This window comes from Oenanthe melanoleuca, chromosome 2, assembly GCF_029582105.1.
Source record: "Oenanthe melanoleuca isolate GR-GAL-2019-014 chromosome 2, OMel1.0, whole genome shotgun sequence".
NCBI classification, from domain to species: Eukaryota; Metazoa; Chordata; class Aves; order Passeriformes; family Muscicapidae; genus Oenanthe; species Oenanthe melanoleuca.
This window is the reverse complement of record NC_079335.1, coordinates 2,797,367-2,814,402: the sequence shown is the minus strand read 5'-3', so window position 1 is coordinate 2,814,402 and position 17,036 is coordinate 2,797,367. Positions and strand designations below refer to the sequence as shown.

The 17,036-nt window shown below is 44.9% G+C and overlaps 1 protein-coding gene across 9 annotated transcripts in view; it reads right to left on the bottom strand.

The window, feature by feature from the left end:
- Positions 1-16,302, bottom strand: part of TSNARE1 (t-SNARE domain containing 1) — a 448,668-nt gene extending 432,366 nt beyond the window's left edge. For 2 of the 9 annotated variants that reach the window (XM_056484962.1, XM_056484967.1), the window contains exons 1-2: positions 16,239-16,277; positions 1,128-1,217 (exon numbers count right to left, since the gene is read on the bottom strand). The gene's annotated coding sequence lies outside the window, so the exon portion shown is untranslated. Of the gene's footprint in view, positions 1-1,118; positions 1,218-16,238 lie in introns of all 9 variants that reach the window. The other 7 variants (XM_056484958.1, XM_056484964.1, XM_056484959.1 and 4 more) reach the window with 7 other exon arrangements.
- Positions 16,303-17,036: the final 734 nt, after the last annotated feature.

Genomic DNA, 17,036 nt, shown 5'->3' with positions numbered 1-17,036 from the left:
ACAACCCTCGCAAGGAGTGGGATTTAATAATATTATCCAGCACTTAAAGCAAAATGCCAGCAGTGGGAACTCATTAGGCTCTGTATGGGGAACAGCAGCAAAATCACTGCTGCAGCTCCAGCCATGCTGGGCTTGTCAACAGAAACGGGGCCACCCTGGGCTCGGGGGCCACCAGGAGGGGCACTCAGAGCTTTGGTTCCTCTGCCCCGTTAATCTCATTAACCTCCCATTTACTCTGCTGTTGGTAATTACTCAGAACGTTAATAGGCACAGTTTATGCATATTATTTACTGAATGTTACAAATCTCTTTAGCTCTGAGTATGAATCGGGGCTGGAACAAGCCAGTGCTCCAAGGGCTGTGGAAAAATGGAAGTAGAGAAATGGAAAATATTTTAAAAATTTTAAAAAACCTTTTTAAGGACTTGTTTCAAATGTCTTCAAAATCTTCTTCTTGCAAGATAATCAATCAATCAATCAATATATAAAATCCACTTTACTAAGTCTATAGTAACATTCTAACAAGGAAAAATACACTAAACCAAAAATACCCAAGAAAATACTTATTTCCTCCTACTAAGCTGGAGCAACTATTCCAGCCATGATACAAATTACAGTTAACGATATTCCAGGTGGGAAAAACAGATGCAGTTTAAGAAAACTGTTATTGCTGTTAAAGAACTCCATAGGTTTTACAGACACAGTCTGTTACACCTGAAAAATGGAACTTTCACTGACCATCTGTTCCTAGCAGAGAACACCCAGCAATTCTGGCTTTGGCCAGAAAGCCCAGCTCAAAGTCAACGTGCCATGAGCAGGGGACATCCCAGAGCTTCACGTGCAGCCAAGATCAGATGTCATGGGGACAATGTGGATGGAGATCACCCAAAAGTAATCAGTTAAAGCAAAGAAACCACTGCAAGAGCAGAAGGTACCATCCAGAGGTGAACATCTGCAAGAACAAAGCCCACAGCATTCCTACACCCCCACTCCAGAGCCTCCTCTAAAACCTGCAGCATCACCTCCAATGAGCTAAAAGGATATGGAGAAAACCAATCAAAATCAAAGAAAAATAATTAAATGAGAAGGATTATGAAGGAAAGAAAACAGCAAAAATTACCTCACCCACAATTTTATTCTGCTGTGTTGTGGAGCCACTTGTTGGGAACTTGGCAGCAATAACCCAATGGAGCCAAGGCCCAGCTCAGCAGTATTGTCCCTGTTCAGATAGAAGGGGGGAAAAAAGAAAATCAGATGTGAAAAGCACAAACAGGCTTTTATCTGCTCTGCTTCCCTCAGTCTGAAGCTCAGGGATTCCCAAGACTGAGGTTTTAGCTGTATCTTTAGATTCAACTGGGAGTTTTCACACCCTGTGAATTTGTTAAACATATCCACATATTAGGCAAGCTTTGCTTTTGGCCTACACAATGTCTGTTGACAATGGAACACACACAAAAAAAAAGGAAATAAAAGAACATTTCTTCCCTTTCCTTTCAGGGTGCAAACATTAGGGGATGCCTGGCAAAACACAGCAAGTAATTTTCATTTTCTGCAATTTGTGATTTCACATTATTGTCATTTCCTCATTTTGCAATGTCATATTTTATAGTCAGTATTAGCCAGTTAAACCAGATCTGGTTTTACTACATTTTTACTACATTTTTACTACATTTTTACTACATTTTTACTACATTTTCTACAAAAAGAAAGCCCATGCAAATATAGGGATTGCTGAGAGAGAACCACAGAGCTGAGACAACCAAGTGGACCCAGCTCTGGACTTTTGAACATTTTCAGGGATGGTGATTCCACCTCTTCCCTGGGCACTCTGTCCAATGCTTGACCATGCTTCCAGGAAAAATTTCCTATATCCAATCCAAACCCCCCCTGGTGCAACTTGAGGCCATTTCTTCTCATCAGGAACAGCATCCATAAGGATCCAAAAACTCAGATAACTCTGGAGACTGTAGTGACATCATAAACTCATTTCCCACACACACTTTCACAACTGTTTGTGGGTTTTTTTGCCCAAATCTGGAAATGAAACTAATCATCCAGAAGGAATTTAAAAGACTTTTAATGCAGTTTATTATGCTTTAATAAAAAATAAAAGAGAAAAGAAGAAATAGAATGGCTTAGGCAACTCAGGTAGAGGCACTTATACACTGGGCCAAGTAAGGAAATAATATTATTACAGAATTTTTACTACAATTATTCATCAAAGAAAGTTTCTTTTAATGAAAATGCTGGCATTTTGGGCTTGTTTTAAGCAGGAGGAGCATCACCAGACAGGAGAGAGCCTTCCAGACTAACCATGAAAGCTTTCTAATCCCTCCTTATGCTGGATGGTGGAGAAAGTCAAATCACATGGGATGACACCAGGGCCAAAGAGAGCAGCAAAGGATGCCAAAGGAGCTCCTGCCTTGAGTTTTTCTACCCTTAGAAAAAACATCCAATTACCCTTTCCTTCTCTTTGATTACCCAATTGACTTCAACACCCTCAAAAGCCAACACCTCAAAAAAATGGGGGAAAATAATGACTAAGAGCCTTTAAGTTAAAGTACAGTACCCAGAACCAGCTTTCAAAAAACAGGGTAAATAAGAAAGACCTTTAAAATTTAAGATGTTGCTCAGCAGCACCTTGTCATGCCACATCACACAACATTTCTTCCTTGTTATTTCTCTGGCCAAAGGTCAAAATTCCTCTTCCCAAGAGACAATCCTTCATATAAAAAGAGAAACTTTTACATCCAACTAATTCAGGAACAATCCACATCTCCATCCTGGAGACCTTTCTACACATGATTTATTGCAATTTAAGGTGGGGAGAAAAAATGACAAAATTTGTCTGAAATGGAGGAAGTCCTTCTCCAAACAAAAACAGAACTATTTGTCCAGCACACAGAGTACAGCACTGAAATCTCAGGATGTTCATGGCTGCTCAGGTAGGAGTTTTTATCAACCTCATGTAGCCTTGGGACAAGCATTTTTAAATTGCCTATACAAGCAAAAAAAAATTTCAATTTTTCAGAGCAAGCTAAGCCATGGCACACCCCATCCTGCCAAGTAGGGATTCAGCTCCTTAAGTGTAGAAACCTGGTGGTGCAGTTTCCCAGAAATATCATTATGCCCATCTCCCAGGGCACCCAAGGCAGCCCTAGGAGGATGAAAACCATTATTGAAATGATCAAAAACACATGAGACTTCTTGCCCATCCATCTTCTCCTTATCTCATCCTCCCACCAGCTCCATGGCCCAAATTGATGTTTTCTTCTCCAATCCAATCTTCTTCTGGTGGTTTCTCCACAGCAGGGCCCCTCATTTGTGTTCCTCTTGCATTCTCTATAAAGGATGCAAGAAGGACATGATCCTTTGTTGGCATCCACTGGGACAACTCCAGTATAGGGAGGAATTAATGACAACTCTGCCCACCTGCAGGTTTTTGGGGTTTTTTTAAGCCATCGTGTATGTAACTCATGATGTCAGTACAGGAATATCACACTAAGGCTCTGGAAAGTAAGGGGAGGGTTTTCCTCGTTTCTATGGTTATGAGCAATTTTAATGACCAACCTAAATAAAAAGGCTGGAAGAGAAAGAAAGTAGGAAGGAGTGAGGTGGGCGTTTAATTTTGATTGACAAGACAGAGCAGAACTAGTTAAGATCTGTCAAATGCTTGCTGAGGATCACAAATCCTCAGCACATTCTACGGCAGACAGAATTAGTCGAAATGCACAGCTTTACAAAAATATTTCTGATCTGCTGAGATCAGAGTTCAGCATTTCAGCTGCCCCACAGCAGCTGATGTCATAACTACCAAAGGAACTAAGGTAGGGCCAGAAAAAAAAAAACGTGTATATTTTAATTATTTGTATTTAATTTTTAAGTATTAACATCTACAATGTCTTAATATGTCTTAATTTTTGTCTCTGGCCTATATGTAAAAGAATATTTATATAAAATGACAGCATTCTCAAGACTGTTAACTACCAAAACAACAATTGTAAAGGTATTATCAAAGGTACCACTTTAGAATCACATCTGCATCACATGAAATGTTGTATAAATAAAGACAGAGATAATTCCTGCAATAAAGACCTTAAAATAGGAGACTGAACGCAGAAGGAGTTGAACACAGATTTGATGGGAAATTTCAGGAAACACAATCTGGAAAGACAAAAACACTGGCATGACAGTCAGCTGTGATGTTCCCTGAAGATCCACCACCAAAAAACAACCTTCAGGGAAAATGAAGAACATTCCTACAAATGAAAATCATCAGGACAGAAGAAGAATGGAGAGGTGGAGGCTTGGAGGATTTCAGTTTTATGACCTTTGGGGGAAGAATCAATAGCTCAGCAAGGCACAAGGCAGCATGAGAAGACTAAACCAGCATCTTGTGTTTAAGGCCAGGGAGAAGCAGGATGCACCAAAGGACAAACACAAGATTCAAGGTGTGCCTGAACCAAACTTGAAAGATGATTTTCTTGTACTCACTTGGCTCTGTTGGGACAGGACACAGTGATCTACACAGGGCTACACACCCATGAGCTTTGCTATTTTATGAAATGATGCTAGAATTTTAAGGAGAAAAAAAACCCAGCAAGAGAGGATGAGGTTACAAAAAGAGGGAAGTCAACAGCTCCTGAGATGCCTGCCAACAGGATCTGCACTTAAAGCATGCAATTTTGGCAGAGAACATTCTCAAAATCTGATATTTAAAAGTCTCATGGTGTTGGAACGTGTAATTAAAGTAAAAAGATACAAGTGAACTAAGATCTGATCAACACAAACTTGTATCAAAGTCAGAATGTGTTCCCACAGAGTCTCAGCCACCTGGTTCTTCCATGCTTCATTCAAAGACAGAAAAATTAGCTACCAACTACTTTTATTCCCACTCAAAATCATCCCTCTCCAGCCTCTAGAAGGGATGGATTTTTAACAATATTCAAGAATTAAAAAATTCCAAACAAACTCCAAAACGCACAAGTTGTTTCATTTACTGCCACTTTCCAACATATTTGTTGAACATTTCCTTCTCTTATCAATGCCCAGGCATTGATGGGTGAAGGAAACAAAGAGTAATCAAAACCTACAATTCCATTCTTGCTCCTCAGGAACTGGAATCAATGAAAGAATCCAAACCCTTCATTGAGAAAAGCCCTGAGGAGAGGAAGGACTTGAGGATATTGGTAGATGGGAAGCTTAATATGACATTATAAATGGCAATGTGGCTGCTCCATCCCTGCAAGTGTCCAAAGCCAGGCTGGACAGGGCTTGGAGAAACCTGGTCTACTGGAAGGTGTCCCTGTCCATGGCAGAGGGTCAGAATGATTTTTCAGATCCCTTTCCAACCCAAACCATTCAAATATTCTACGAATTTACTGCTGTTTCCTTTCAAGTAGTGCCAACATTAACTCAATAACCAAGAAAATCTTAACCAACAAAAATAAGGAATTCATATGTGATCTGATTTCTTACTGCAAGGTTTCCAACAACCAAGCTGCCCATCACCAAGTCGAAGAGAAAAGTCAAAGCAGTGTGGAATCAGCTGGCACAAGCTCATTTTTTTACCAGGTAATGCCTCAAAACCTCCTAAACCAGCTCTGCTGCCATCAGAGCCACCTCTTCCTTGGACAGCGCCCAGGAACTACTCACAAATGAAATCCAACCAAATTTATTGCTTCTGCAAGCCTGGAAATTTCAGTTCCAGAGGTGACGTGACATTTTGTTTCGCCAATGCTAATCTAATACCTTTTTAAAGGTGCATACGTTTCACCCTGTTGGCTTCCAACACTGAATTACCAGCTCTGCTAAGCTTCAGAATAGATGAGACGAGCTTGGCCTCCAGGCAAAATCCCTTTGCTGTAATCTTTATTCAAAACACACTGCTCCAGAGCCTTGCATGCATTGCCAAAAATCGCCTTGAGGTTTGCTCTTAAGATGGCAATTTGCATATCAACATTTTGCTGCAGAGCTTACCCAATGTCCCCGCTATTATTTTAATACTCAGCTGTGGGCGGCCCCCTGAGCAGCTCACAGAAGTGCAGGCTAAAAATATTGCTGCCTTCCCCACCGGCTCCACACATGACCACAGCGAGCGCCGGCTCGGATGCGAAACCGGCGGCGATGGCATCCAGGAGGATGCACAGGCTCCAAGGTGCTCAAAAAAACATGGCAAGGAGGAGGAAAGCAGCTCTGCATGGATGGAGGGAAAATGCACAGGTGCTGGAGGAGGAAGAGTGCAGAAAGAGCTGGTTTGACAAGGGAAGCAGGAGAGGTTTGTCCGCGTGCGAGACATTCTTGGGAAAACACGTTAAGAGGCAATAAAGCAGGTGAGGGAGGCAGAGGCTGGGATATGAATTTAAGATGCTGCTGAACAGAGGAAGGGGAAGAATTCCCAAGCACAGAACAGGAGTGGATGTGAGCACAGCCTGATTCATGCCCCAGAAGGGAGATCCCAATCCCGCTGGCAGCACCATGTTGATGACAGCACAGGAAAAAACATGGATTGCAGGTTTTTCTCCCTGCCCTCCTCCCCCTCACCCAGCAAACTCCAGGCTCAGAGGTTGTAATTATTTCTGGCAAGGTGTAAACAGATCTGGGAAATGGAAAAGTGGAGAACTGGAGCTGTTTATGAGATGCCACACAGGGAGTCAGCACCGGAGCCTGGCTACCAAACCAGCAGTGCAAGGTCACCCTGGTGTGCTCAGAACAACTTTACAAAGTGGTTTGCAGCCAGCCAGGAAAAATAACCAGCCTCAGTCTGCCCAGGAGGGTGAGTCAATGGAAACAGAGGGTGGAGAACCAGCAGAAGACATTGCTCCAGCCAACACCAAGGGATTTATCATGGTGCAGGTAGGCTTTGAGATGATGTCCATCGAGATGACATCCACTCATGACAAACAATTGCCCCTCTGGGGAGTGGGAGAGGAGCAAGGAGGACATCAAGTCCAGAAGTCTTCACCCACCAAAGTTGTTGTAGAGAAAAGCAGCCAAGGGACTCATCTGACTGGAACTGCTCCAGGCCCTTTGGAAGGAGCTTGGTCGAGTGGAAGGTGTCCCTGCCCACAGCAGGGGGATTGGAACAGGATGATCTGGAAGGTCCCTGCCTACCCAGACCCTTCTAGGATCTGCATGTAAATGACCAGTGGAGGCCACTCATCCCCTTACCCTGCAGGCCACTTGCTTCCAAGGAATTGGATTGTTGCCCCCATTCAGGAGGAACCACAAATTTTGAAAACCAATTTATTTTCTGCTGGAGGAAAAAAGCAGCAAAAGCCAAATCATCCCAGCAGGAGGATCTCACACCCCAATAGGGCTGAAGGAGCCAAGCCCACAAAGCAGCAAAGGAGGAAAATGCAAAAACTCTTTTTGGTCTCAGCAGGAAGGAAAGGAAAAGAGATGGTCAAATTCAGGCAGAGAAGCAGTGAGTGCCCCTGGGGATAGCAGGACCTCCAGACTATTTTCTTGCACACACTCTTTATATTCTGTGCTCAAGTGCCTCACAAACAGGATTAGGACACACAACTCTGTTTCTGAGATTATACTTAAATTCTAATTAATTTTTAAAAGGATGGCAAGCACAGTGCAATAGGAAAAGAACTGGCCAAAGAGAGAAGAACATGCCTGAAGACCTCAGAGCCTGTGGGATATCTCTATATATGAAAGAAAATAAAGGTACACCTGGACAATGTGCAAAGAAATAGAAATTAAAAGAACATAAAAAAGCAGACCTTGGTCTCCATTCACAGGGAAGAGGATCTTGACAATTATTTTGCCAGTATTCCCCTAAGAGGAAAAAAAAAACTCAAACCCACCAGAATTCCAGTCTTGTGATTGCTCTGTTTGGGACAAAGGAGACAAAACCAGAGAAGTTGTGGATGCCCCATCCCTGAAAGTGTTCAAAGCCAGGTTGGATAGGGTTTGGAGCCACCTGGGGTAGTGGAAGGTGTCCCTGCCCATGGCAGGGCGTTGGGAGTAGGTCCCTTCCAACCCAAACCATTCTAGGATCCTATGAAACCCACCTGCTTCAGCTCTGAAGATGATCAACAGGAAAATATCTGTAGTGAGACTCTCAGTTTGCTTTTTCAAATTCAAAGGTGTCCTGTTTTAACACAAATATTGCAATCCTGTTTTCACCACTTGCCAAGACATCTCTCCAAGGGGCTGGTTTGAGCACTTGGCTAGGACAGAATCCATCATTTTAGAAAAACAACCCATAGCTATGAAACCTCCCCATGGTGCATGATCAAAACTTAGGAGGGCTTTGGAAAGCACACAGAGGTTCTATAAAAAAGAAGTGTCAAAAAGCTTGGGACAGCATTTCTTGGGCTTCCACACCCACATCTTGCCACCTAGTACCATCTTTGAGCACTTGCTGTTAATGGAAGCTGAAGGTTCTTGACACTGAGAAATCAAACCTCTAACATGCAGTAGCCTCAACACAGTTTAAGCACCACTATTTAAATTATTTTAGACTTTTGCCTTGTTTATCATTAGTAAAAGTAGATTTGGTAAAATGACTCAATTTTTCATGATTGCTGCAGCTCTGGATAGCTTTAAAATCTGCATGGGATGGTCTGTAAGAGGATGGGGGAGCATCAGGAGGTTGGACAAACTTCTCTGATCACAGCTCTGAGTATTCACTATGGCCTCATCCTGCCCACATCAATCCCACAGCACCTTTGGCAGAGAGAAGACCAAAATTTTGAACTTTTTAAAACAAAGGCCAAAAAAACAGAACATAAAAGCAAACAAAACCACATCCAGTATTATTATATATATTTGAATTTTATATATATATAGTTTTATGCACTATATTATAGAAATTAGTTGATAGTACATACATATGTAAGCTACTTTTTCAATGAACATCCAGAACCTGCAGCAGAATATTTGATGGGACTGACATTAGGGTCACCCCAACAGCCACAGGCACTCAGGTAAGGGAGCAGCTGGAGATTACCAGGCACACAACAGAAGACATCAGTACATTTGGGGGAAGGTAAATCACATCTCAAGCTATCTAACACTATGTCTAAACTTGTATAAATCAGGTATTTTAGAAATTAGGAGGGGTCTCATGAGAGTCTAGAAAGTGAATAGTGTCACAAGGGATCACAAATAAATTGTTTTTGTGGGGAAAAAAATATAGTGAAAAGCTGTATTTGATTCAGTTTGCACAGAGGAAAATCTGAAGACCTGCAGCTTCCAACAAGAATTTCTGTCACATACAGGGTATATGAAACAAGGTGTTACCCAGCACTGCTCCTGCATCTCCAGATGCACAGCAGCATTTTTGTCTCCAAAATTAGAAAAACTTGGAGCATGGTGAACCTCTCCATGCTGGGACATGGGATGCTGCAAAGCATTTGCTAATAATTCAGCTCAAAACTAATTGCAATTAGTGAGTTGGAATCACAGCTCCCTCTGATCCTGAACACTTCCCATCCCTGGAGTGTCCACAGCCAGGCTGGATGGGCTCTGAGCAGCCTGGTGTGGTGGAAAGTGTCCCTGCCCATGGCAGGAGATTGGAATGAGATGATCCTGAAGGTTTCCTCCAACCCAAATCATTCTATGATCCAATGAATCTAAAATTGAAGTGATTATTCCACAACTTGCAGACCCAGTGAGATCATACAAATCTTCCCTAAAAAGCCCAAGAAGATTTTGTTCCTCTAAGACACCCCAAAACTGGGGAAGATGAGCTGGGCAGGCAGCACCATTTATGAGGAAAGTGGTCACAATCATGAAATGTCATGTGTCAGTAAATCATAAAATCACAGAATGGCTTGGGGTGGAAGGGACCTTAAAAATCATCTCATTCCAAACCCCTGCCCTGGGCAGGGACATTTTCCACTAGACCAGGTTGCTCAGTTCCTTCAGCTTAAAGCCATTCCCCTTGTTCTCTCACAAAAAATAAGGGAATTTCAAAGGGGGGGAAGAAGGATGAAGAAAAAATAGCATTCCTGGTGGTGTATGGAATTTTTTACAAAGCAGCCATTAATAGCAAGTTAGGGAGTTGCCTTGTACCATATTTGAGTCTCTGGCATCTCACACAGCCAAAAAATGGGTTAATCCAAAATTCTGGGTCCTAACACCTCCAAATCTGCCTGGTTTTTCACATGTAGAAAAATAAAGGAGGCACCTCCCTCCTCCATGCAGAAGCATCACAAGAAGATTCATTAAAAATGGAAAAAAAAAAAAGCAACAGGTTTCAGCAATGAGCATGATCAAAGTCTCTCGTGGAAGAAGAAAATATTTTATTTTACAGAAATAAGAACTATGGCAACAGCTCTGGAATAAAATCCTACAGCACGGCTGTCTCCTGCACTCCTTTACTCCATGCACCAGATGATGGAGGAGTCCTACAAGGGGAAAAAAAATACATGGCCAAGTTATTCAAGACTAGAATGACAATAAATATACGCAGAGAGGAGTAGGAGGACTAATAAAGTCCTCAATAACCTAAAAAAATCTTATTTTTGCAATGCCTGGCTTTGCAGCAGGGGGGACAGAAGAGCAAGAACAAAACAAATGCTACACAGTGAAGAGCATCAAACAGTTTGCACTTGTTTTCTGCTTTTATTTTAGGAAGAGTTGACAGAGAGAGTGAAGAAATCATCACCTAACTCAACATCAGTATTTACTTCCAAAAAGAGGAATTTAACCAAAAAATCAAATAAAACCAGTAAGTAAGTATAGGTATTGCAGCCAAGTTTGACTTCATTCAAGGAGAAGCTGTAAAACATTTTCCAGATTTTGCTTGTGGCATCCCAGCAGATGAACTGCCAACACACCTGGGAGAGTTTTTCCCCACAGCTCTGCAACCCAGAAAAAAACATTTCAAAAACACCTGCTGATATACCATTTCTTCTTATTTTTTGGTACCAATCTTCAGGATATATTTAAAAAGCAACTGATCATCAGTGCAATCTTTGCTTTTCTGATGGCCATACAAAAAGGAGATAAAAAGATAATCCATCCTTTTTTATTTTAGTTAAATGCTATTTTTTCCATCATCAGAAACACTGCAGAGATGTGCCCATGCACTCCAACAAAGAGATGGCACCTGCCTACTGAATTTCCTGACTAGTGACACTTCGAAGAAAAAGAGTTTTAAATAGAAACCTCCCTGCAAGTGTTAAATCAGATTAATTTAACTCTTGCATTATTTTAATCTTAGATGCCACCATTTGCAAAGCAAGCAGAAAAGAAAAAAAAAAAACCAGAATAGGATTCTTATCTTGACCATATTCTTTGAGAAATACAGTGTGTTATTAAAAACCACAAATAGCCTTTCTGACAGCAAAACACAGACACTTCTGGCTCTTTTGCAGCAGGAGAAGAGCACCAATATTTTATGAAGCCTTCTGAGCACTCAGCACCAGGGAAGGGCAGAGCTTTCCTCCAGCCTTGTGGTGCCCAACTCCACTGCCAAAAACACCAGCACCAGTTTGGGGCCACACCTTGGATTTGCACGTGGCAAAAAGTGTTCTGCAAAATACAATGCACTTTGAAAGGTTGGTGATGCTGAGGAAGAAGTTTGGCAGCATTTCCCCTGCAAACACCATCATGGACGTACACTATGGTAATCCAGTTGTGAGTTAGGCTCCTGCTTAAATAGCTGGATTACATTTAGCCTGAGTGGATCGTGTCCTAGGAAAAAACACACATTCTAATGGTCAGGACTCATGGAATGGATTGTGCTGGAAGGGACATTAAAGACCATCCAGTTCCAGCCTCCTCTCCATGGGCAGGGACACCTTCCACTATCCCAGGCTGCTCCAAGCCCCATCCAGCCTGGCCTTGAACACTTCCAGGGATGGAACAGCCACAACTCTTGAAAGCTTGTGCCAGAGCCTCCCCACACTCACAATAAGGAATTTCTTTCTAATATTGAATCTAAACCTGCTTTCTGTGAGTGGGAAGCCATTCCCCCCATTGTATCACTCCAGGCCTTTGTCCAAAGTCCCTCTCCAGCTCTCTTGGAGCCCCTTCAGGCACTGGAATAGGCTTGATACCCTCCCCAGAGCTTTCTCTTCTCCAGGATGAACATCCCAGCTCTCCCAGCCTGGCTCCAGAGCAGAGCTCCATCCCTCTGATCACCTTGGTGACTCCTCTGGACTTGCTCCAGCAGCTTCACATCCTCCCTGTGCTGGGATCCAGAGCTGGAGGCAGCTCTGCAGGTGGGGTCTCACCTGAGAGGGGCAGAACAGCCCCTCAGCTGCTCCCACCCTGCTCTGGATGCACCCAGGACATGTTTGGATTTCTGGGCTCCAAGTGCACGTGGCTGGGTCGTGTCCAGCCTCTCACCCACCAGCACCCCAAAGTCCTTCTCTATGGGGCTGCCTTCAATCTGTTCATCCCCCAGCCCAGACACCAGAGGTCAAACTACATGATAAACCATGACCTGGGTGGAAAGATCCATCCATCCATCCATCCATCCATCCATCCATCCATCCATCCATCCATCCATCCATCCCTCCATCCATCCATCCATCCATCCTCACTGGGATCAAAGCTGCATGCACAATTCCTTTCCAGTGCAGGCAGCCTTTGCCCTGACCATGACAACTCCAACCCTAAATAAAACAGAGGCTCCTCCTGCCCACCTAAAACCCTCAGATGTCACCAATTTCCATCCTCTGAAGCACAAGCAACCCTTGGAAGGTCCATAAAAACCCAAGTAAGAATCACTCAGCTCACCCCACTGCACAAAGTAAGTGAACTGTAGGAAGGAGGATAATAAAGATGGGAAAATTAAATGTTCTCAACAGTTCATTCCACTTTCATCGAGCAGAATGTGTTTATGGTACATGCAGGGAATCAAAATTATTTTTATCTTGATATTATTTACCCTTTTACACTTGCTATTTAAATATTCCTGAAATCCCAGAAGAACCAACAATTCAAAATACCATTTGATATATATATATATATTTATAAGGAAAGGGAAGCACAGACTCATTCATTTTCAGCTTCCCTCTTTTTTTTTTTTTTTTTTCTTTTCAATTACATTTTAAGTGCTGTAATATCAATGTGCAAATTTATCAAGACACCAAATATTTATTTCTCCTCTGCTCCCAGTAAAAATTCTCCAGACCCAGAGCAGGCAGGTAGACCTCATCACACCAGAGGGTTGTGTGATGAGGAGCAAATGATGAGAGGTTTAAAATATTTTACATAAATAAATAAATAAATAAATAAATAAAGCTATGAGAAAATGAATGAGGTTGCTTGCACAAGAGAGGATGGGAATAAAATACTGTAATATTGAAATCTCTGTTTTATCAGTCTTTATAGCCAATCTCTACTAGAGACTTAGAGAATCACAAAATATTGGGTTAGAAGGGACCTTAAGGTTCATCCAGTTCCAACCCCTGCCATGGGCAGGGACACCTTCCCTTATCCCAGGCTGCTCCAAATCCCATCCTTGAACATTTTCAGGGATGGGGCATCCACAGCTTCTCTGGGCAACCTGATTCATTGCCTCACCACCCTGCAACTCTTACTTTAGACACAATAAAAGGAGGAAACAGGGATGGAATTTGAATCAGAAGCCTGGACCAAGCAGGACATGTGGCTGCACTGATCAGCCTCTCCCATGTCCATCAAAGCTGAATTACTGGTCAAGATAATTTTTAGTTGCATTAATAAACAAAAGTAAACCAGGAAGGTGGGAGGCCTTGGAGAGCACAAGAAGGGTGATTTGTTGCATGGATGGCCACTGTAAAGTGAGAAACAGCACATTTAACACCTTAGAAGAAGTCCAGAAACCAGCCTGAGGATGAGAGGGAAAAGGATGTTGCAGCTGGCAAAGATGGCAGAGCAGGAAGGGAACAAGAGGTCAGACAGCAATACCCTGATACATCAGGGATTTAAAAACCTGAATTTGCATCAACACAAAGAAGAGGGATTTTCCAGAAGGGTGTGGGGTGATAGGACAAGGGGGAATGTCATTGAGCTAAATGAGGGTAGATTTAGATTGGATTTTAGGAAGAAATTCCTTACTGCCAGAGTGGTGAGGCCCTGGCACAGGTTTCCCAGAGAAGCTGTGGCTGCCCCATCCCTGGAATTGTTCAAGGCCAGGTTGGATGGGGTTTGGAGCAACCTGGGACAGTGTCCTTGTCCATGGCAGGGGGTGGAACTGGATGGTGTTTAAGGTCCCTTCCAACCCAACCCATTCTATGGTTCTATGATTAACACTCCAGAAAACACCCAGGGTTCAACCTGGAGAAGAGATGGAAAAGGGCATGACAGCTGGAGAATACAGCAGAGCAGGAGAGCATCAAGGGGTCAGACAGCAGCTGGCCTGAGCCAGTGGTGATTTAAAGAGCAGAAACCTCTGCAGGGACACCTGGACCACAGCAGAGCCCAGCAGGGCAGAACAGGGTGCTGCATCTTCACAGCCCCACTGCAAAGTGAAAAACCAGCCTGGAAAGGGGGTAAGTGCTTGATAAACTATAAACCTTATTGCTAAAAAAAAAAAAGAAAAAAAAAAAAAAGGTGAGGGAAAACCCTCATATTTTAATCAATCCTTCCCACGCCACAGCACACAGCTAGTAAAAATTTAGGATTCAGTCTGCTGAATCCCAAATCCTTTGTGCAGAATGAAGCACAAAGCAAAACTTGAGGCCGCCACCCCACGCAATGGTTTGCAAACAAACATCTCCTTGTTCCTGCAGCACTCCCAGACACAAGGATGCACCTCAAGCTCCAAAATGTCACAGAAAACTTCAAGTGCTAACAAGCAGAGGGGTCTGCAGGGCGCATTCAGCGTGCTGGTGGCAGAATGAAAGGTGCTTTTAGGTCTGCAAAGCCTCTGCTGTTTGATATGCACACAAAGGCAGCGAGCAGTGCCATGGGAACACGAGCTTTCCCCAGCAAAGTCCACTCCAGCGCCAGATGCCGGAGGTTAATTGTACCCCACAGCTCGGGGGAGCTTTCATTAAAAGCTTCAAACCACAAACACTTCCCCAAGTACAAAAGCAACCAAAAAAAAGTTTCTGCAGCCAGCCACTGCAGAAAGTGGTGCTTTGTGCATTTAAAAGGGGATTCATTTCCTCTCCTTGTACTTCCACAACCATCCCACTGCCTCAAGCTCCTGAATTAGCCTGGAAGGGGGAAAAATAATAAATAAACAACCTGATGCCCTCTGTGAGGTTAAAATTGAGCCAAAATCTGGCAGGTAACAACCAGGAGTAGTTCCCAATGTTGTCATTGTGCTGGAAATCCATAAATCAGGGTTTCTTTGTGAGCATCTGTGGGACAGTGGCAATCTGGGTGCAGGGACATCCCATCCTCACCCAGTCACTGGTGACATGGGACACAGGTGTGGTTCACAGCACCCTCACACACGTGTCCCCTCCTGCTCATGGTCCCCAAATCACTCATCACACACATAAAACAGGGAGCAACAGCAGCCACAGTCCCATTTCCACCCACAGTCCATGTGACAGCCCTGTCCCTATGTCACACACCCCCAGCTTGTGCCAGCCCAGCTCTGTCCCCATGTTACACTGTCCCCTGTGCCAGGCCAGTCCTGTCCCCACATCACCCTGTGCTAGCCCTGTCCCCATGTCACATGAACACCCAAACTGTGCCAGGCCAGCCCTGTCCCTGTGTCACACACACACACACACAGAGCTGTCCCCCTGTCACACACAGCCAGGCCAGCCCTGCCCCCGTGTCACACATGCATACCTGTCCCCATGTCACACACACACACACACCCCCCTGTCCCCCTGTCACACACACACACACACACACCTGTCCCCATGTCACACACAGCCAGGCCAGCCCTGTCCTCGTGTCACACACACACACACCTGTCCCCATGTCACACACAGCCAGGCCAGCCTGTCCCCATGTCACTCACAACACAAAGTGCCAGGCCAGCCGTATCCCCATCTACACACCCGCCCACCCAACCTGTGCCAGGCCATCCCTGTCCCCATGTCGCACACCCATTCACAGTGCCAGGCGATCCCTGTCCCCATGTCACACACCCATTACAGTGCCAGGCGATCCCTGTCCCCATGTCGCACGCCCATTCACAGTGCCAGGCCATCCCTGTCCCCATGTCGCGCACACACACACCTGTCCCCGTGTCACACACACCCCCAGTGCCAGGCCAGCGCCGTCCCCGTGTCACACAGCCCCAGTGCCACCCTGTCCCCACGCTCCCAGCCCGTGTCACCCCCCTGTCCCCACGGCGGGACCGGCGCGCGCCCCTCACCTGCCGCCGTCACCGCCGGCACCCAAACATCACGTGACCGCCGCGGTCCCGCCTACCGCGGCCACGTGTCCCTCCCTTCCCCCCATCGTTGTAGTCCTCATCCCGTAGGTGCCGCTGGCTGCTCTCCCCATTTGAACTACAATTCCCAGAATGCACCGCGAAGCGGCGTCCTGGCCCCTTCGCCCGCCAACCAATCGGCGCAGGGGACGGCCAGAAGGCGGGGGGGCCCCTCCCACCTCCCCTCAGCACCTCCCACCTCCCCTCAGCACCTCCCTGCTCAGGGCGCGGCCCGGGGCCGCCCCTCAGGAGCCGCTCCCGGGGATGTGCCTGTCCCGCGCCCTCCTCATCCTCGCTGCCCTCCTCACCCTGCCCTCCTCACCTTCCCCCTGCTCGGGAGGGAACCCCAGGAACGGCTGAGGGAGCCGGGGGTGTTTATTCTGTAGAAAGGGGTCTCAGGGGACGCCTCATCACTCTACAGCTCCCTGACAGGAGGGTGTAGCCAATAGGTCTTTTCTCCCGAATAACGAGAGAGCGTAAAGGGAAAACACCTCAAGTTGCGCCGAGGGAGATTCAAGTTGGATAATAGGAAAATTCCTTCACTGGAAGGCTGGTGAAGCACTGTAAAGGGCAAGTAGTGGGTTCACCTCTCCCTGGAAATGCCTAAATCAAGTGTAGATGTGGCACTTGGGGACAGGGTTTAGTGGTGGATTTGGCGGTCCGGGTGAATGGTTGGACCCAGTGATCTTTCAGGTCTTTTCCAACCTTAATGACTCCATGACTCTGACAGAGCTGTGCCCT